The sequence below is a fragment of the Mus caroli genome, unplaced genomic scaffold (genome assembly GCF_900094665.2).
Source record: "Mus caroli unplaced genomic scaffold, CAROLI_EIJ_v1.1 scaffold_10277_1, whole genome shotgun sequence".
Taxonomy (NCBI): domain Eukaryota; kingdom Metazoa; phylum Chordata; class Mammalia; order Rodentia; family Muridae; genus Mus; species Mus caroli.
This window is the reverse complement of record NW_018388894.1, coordinates 21,442-26,568: the sequence shown is the minus strand read 5'-3', so window position 1 is coordinate 26,568 and position 5,127 is coordinate 21,442. Positions and strand designations below refer to the sequence as shown.

Below are 5,127 nucleotides of genomic sequence, written 5' to 3'. Positions count from 1 at the left end.
TTTTGCTTCTATCGTCCACGTGCTCTCAGGTGATCAGGAGGTCCTGGGTGTGGTAGGAGTCCTGTGGCGTGGAGAGTCCTCTGGTGCCCTAGATGCCTTGGGCCAGGTTCACACAGAAGATGGCAGGCCTGGCCCTGACCTAAATGGCTTCCAGCCTCTGGTCGGGTGGGGGGGTTCCTTTGTCCCTGTTCCTGCTGGCAAAAGACCCTCTGCGATTCTTTGGAGCTGATGTTGCATTCCACTCACCCATAATCCCAAGGTGATCCCAAGGTCCTGTGGCTTGGAGAGCACTCTGGAGCCCTCAGCAGCCTCCACTGGGCTCAGAAAGAAGATCACCTAGGAACTCTTAAACCTGTCTCATAGTCTTTGGAGTTGGGATCTGAAGTATGGTAGCAATGCTACTCTGAGACAGGCTCCTTTTTCATCCCCTCAGTTGGTAGTCGAGATATGTAGCCTTTTACAAAGTCACATTCCATACCCCACAGTGTGTAGCTCTTGCAGTAATCCCTCAGTGGCTCTTTTATGATCTATTTTTCTAGGAAACCCTGATAGAAGGACTGCAGGTTTGAATTTAGAGTCCTTACATCCATGGTCAACCTGGTCGAGGTAAGTTTCCCCCTCACTGTAGCCTCTCTCTGGGTCTGTCCGTTTAAAAGCAAAGATGGATTGATTCATCTCTGACAATGGGAGACTGAAGAATGCATCTTTCCAGTCCAAGACATAGTACACTTTGTTTCTCTGGAACAATAAGACCTGTGAACATCAGACGTCCCAGGTTTTTCCACAGGCAAGAAAAAGTATTTCAGGGTGACTGGCAGGACACTAGGATGCCTGTCTCTCTAAGTCAGACAACATAGACTGCAATTTCCCCTATTGTTTCCATGTTCATTTGGTATTATTTAATGTAGAGAATAGTCCCTGAACTGGTAGGAACTTGGTGTTGGCCCAGTTGCTGGCAGGGCATGGAAATAGGAGTGGTTTCTGTCCATATCCCTCCACTCCCAGTGAATCATGTTATCAGTCTGACAGATAGTCCACCTATATCTTTTGATTGGAGGCAGAACTTCACCTATGAGACATTCTTCTGACAGAGTGTAAGACACCACAATTTAGCTACACTTCTGTAAGTCTAAATGTGTCTCATAAAATGTGATGATGGCAATTGAGTTTATATAAAAAGTCTTTTACCAATAAATTCTCTACAGGTTAAACACCTCCTAAGCTACCTCCAGCAACTATGACCTGCTTATACTTTTAAATTTTATATCACTTTTCCAACATAATAATAGCACAGTACATACATGGAGGAAAAGGGAGCATAGTACAAAAATCCTGGACCAAAGCAAGACTGAAAAGTATCTTGGCAAACTCCAAACTCTGCAACAATCTGTCAGATGCCAAAGTGCTCTTCAGGTCTCCAACTCCTTTGAACTTTGTTGATTGCAGCACACTTCTTTCTCCTGGACTGGTACCACTCCCTTTTAGCAGATTTCATGAACAGTTATTCCACTATTTTGGCATTTCTAACATCTTGTGGTCTCAAGACAATGTAGGCTTCATCTTCATACCATCCCAGAATATCCTCTCTAGGCCTCAATTCAGAGACATCCCTACCACATGACTGACTTCCATGACCCTCCTTAGCTGTGAAGGGAGACTCCATAATGCCTTTCTTTATCTTTGGCTCTAAAGGCAGAACCATGTGGCCCAATTTGCCAAGCTTTCCTGCTTTCTAGGGCTGAAACATGGCCCCCTTGTTCAAATGCATTGTTACCAGCTTTCTGTTACTGATAGTTTCCTTCACTGCCTAAGTTTGGTTGTCTTGGAATTCATTCTGTAGACCAGGCCTTGAACTCAGAAAACTGCCATCTTAATGCTTAAAAGGGTGTATACAATCTAAGATTTACTTTAGTTCCTTTTAACAGGATAGAAGCTTAGCTAGGTGGGGTCTTGAACTAAGGTCACTACTCCCATTGTTCCACTTAAAATCAGGCTTTTCTTTCATCTGTTTTTTACTTCCCACTGCTTTTCTCCTCCAAGTTGTACATTATGTATTTCTCCTTGCTCAGCTTGCTCATTTTCTTTTTTTTTAATTAGGTATTTTCCTCAATTTACATTTCCAATGCTATCCCGAAAGTCCCCCATACCCTCCCCCCAACTCCCCTACCCACCCATTCCCACACTTTGGCCCTGGCTTTCCCCTGTACTGGGGCATATAAAGTTTGCAAGTCCAATGGGACTCTCTTTCCAGTGATGGCCGACTAGGCCATCATTTGATACTTATGCAGCTAGAGTCAAGAGCTCCGGGGTACTGGTTAGTTCATAATGTTAATCCACCTATAGGGTTGCAGATCCCTTTAGCTCCTTGGGTATTTTCTCTAGCTCCTCCATTGGGGGCCCTGTGATCCATCCAATAGCTGACTGTGAGCATCCACTTATGTGTTTGCTAGGCCCCGGTGTAGTCTCACTAGAGACAGCTATATCAGGGTCCTATCAGCAAAATCTTGCTAGTGTATGCAATGGTGTCAGTGTTTGGAGGCTGATTATGGGATGGATCCCTGGATATGGCAGTCTCTAGATGGTCCATCCTTTTGTCTCAGCTCCAAACTTTGTCTCTGTAACTCCTTCCATGGGTGTTTTGTTCCCAATTCTAAGAAGGGCCAAAGTGTCCACACGTTGGTCTTCATTCTTCCTGAGTTTCATTTGTTTGCTCATTTTCATTATAGATCTTCAAAAACCGGCCACTAGTAGCCACAGAACATAGTCAATGTTAGATTGTTTGGAACTGTCCTCTGTCAAAGCTGTTAGTCCATAACTCTTCAATTTAGCATCAAGAAGATTTTTTAAGACAAGGATAGAAATCTGCCAAAATCATTGCTGAAATACCAAAAGAATTGTCTCAAAGCCTCATATTAATATTCCTACCTCTAAAACCTTGTTAACCAGGTGCCAACAGTTCCAATTATCCTCAGGACCACTGTCTTCCATGCTACTACTATGATGATCTGTTAAGCCCCAATTAAATATTTCAGCTGCTTTCCAAATCCAGGGTATTCAGTGGCCATTTTTGTGCAGGTACCTCTTGGGGTCAATAATGCAGGGGACATGTGAGGATAGATTCCTGCAGAGGCCAGAGGAGGACAGTGGACATGAGAGTGCAGGTATCTGTAGATGCAAAATGAAGGCAGGGGGCCTAAGAGTTCAGGTGCCTGTAGAGGTTAAATGAAGGCAGTGGGTATGTAAGAGCTGGTACCTGCAGATGCCAGATGGGCAGTGGGCATTTCTCTCCTGGTGTCTTTTAACAAAATGAAGAAGCTGACAACTGAAGGGAAGCTAATAGCCAGAGCAGTTAAAAGCTCATCTTTTTTAGAGTTGGTCTTAGAAGGGACCAGAATCAGGAGAGAAAAACCTCTAGGTGATAGAGACCAAAGGACAAGGAAGAATACACGGTATATGGACAGTTGGCTCCAGAAATGTTACTCAGAGCTGGACTGAGAGATTATGTGGGAAATGCGGCAATGTGGTTTACATAAGTATTCCACATTACAAGTCTATTGGGGATCTTAAGGTATTTGCCTTTGTGGAGTTTGAAACAAAAGGGCAAGCAGCAAAATCACTGAGTTTCTGAACAATCCACCAGAAAAAGCTTCTAGAAGGCCTGACATATTCCCTAAGACAGTGAAAAACAAGCCCATCCCTTCCTTATGAGTAGATGAAGAGAAGAAAAAGAAAAAAAGGCAAAATAAAGAAGGAAAAGAGTGTGCAGGCCAAAGAGTCAGCTGTGGACAGCAGCAACTCGGGCATGTGTAAAGTCATGAAGAGACCAAGGACTGCCTCTGAGGGCTCTGAAGAAGAAACCCACAGAAGCTCCAAAGCAACCTGCAAAGAAAAAGAAAAGGCGATACAAGGTCGATGCATTGGGCAGGGAAGAGGGAGAGAAGTAGTGTGGAGGACGAAGACTGCCTCCCCTCCCCACCAAGGCCAAAAGCAAACAAAAGGCCTCAGAAGGATGGCATTGGCCAAGCTGCTTCTGAGGTCTTCAAGGAATGCAGAGACTTAGAATTCTGCTCTATTGAAGAGGAGAAGGAGGCAGGATACAGAAATGTGACTTGCTCTCAAAAGTGAAGAGGAAGCATAAGAAGAAACATAAGGAGAGATATAAAATGGGGAAGGAAGTTATACCATTGAGAGTGCTTTCCAAGACTGAATGGAATGAATTTGAAGAAAGAGTATTTGGCACTGCAAAAAGCTAGCATGGCTTCTCTAAAGAAAAACAAAACAAAACAAAAAACAAAAACAACAATAATAAAAACAACAACGAACACCAATATCTCAAATAAAATTAAAGTCCGAAATAGAAACAGATTGTAAAGAGGCTACAGCAGGCAGTGGCCAAGCGTGCTCCACACAGGATAAGGTCAATGCATAAGTCCCACAATTCATGTCTGGAGTGATTGTGAAAATCGTGGGCGAAGAGCCTCTACTTGGCAGGAAATGAGTCAAGGATATTTTGGACACAATCTCAGAATGTTTTTGCATTGATTTGCTAGATGGAGATACTGAATGCCATGCCTAATGCAAAGCCCCCGAGGATGCTCAGGCAGTAATGGATGCACAGACTGAAATTAGGAAGATGCACTGTTGGAACCTCAAGGCCCTTTCTGGTGATCATGAGCAGAGGTACTGGCAGAAGATTTGAGTAGACAGACAGGCTAAACTTAATCAACCTTAGGAAAAGAAAAGAGGCCCAGAAAAGATAATCACCCAATCTGTGAAGATTAGACTGGCTAAAACTCAGCAAGCCAGTCAGGACATTTGATTCTCTGAGTATGACTGAGAAGACTACAACTTTTGGGCTTCCCTTGCTGAAGTGTTCTTACTTCTGGGCTGCTTGATGAATGCTGTGGTGAGATCTGCATGAGAAAATAAAAGGAAAAATCCTTGACTCCTCAATGTGTCAATAAGTCTTTTCTAATGACATGTGCATTGTATGTCAGATTTTTTTTTCAGTGAATGCCCTTACTTGTTGAAATGATGCAAATCAACTTCAGATGATTTCATAAATATAAATATGTGTTTCGAACATAAGAAAAAATACAATCTCAGGGTTCACATTGAAATCAAATA

At 43.2% G+C, this 5,127-nt stretch overlaps 1 pseudogene; it reads left to right on the top strand.

Annotated features, from left to right (window-relative positions):
* The first annotated feature begins 588 nt into the window (after positions 1–588).
* Positions 589–4,837, top strand: LOC110287840 (annotated as a pseudogene).
* Positions 4,838–5,127: the final 290 nt, after the last annotated feature.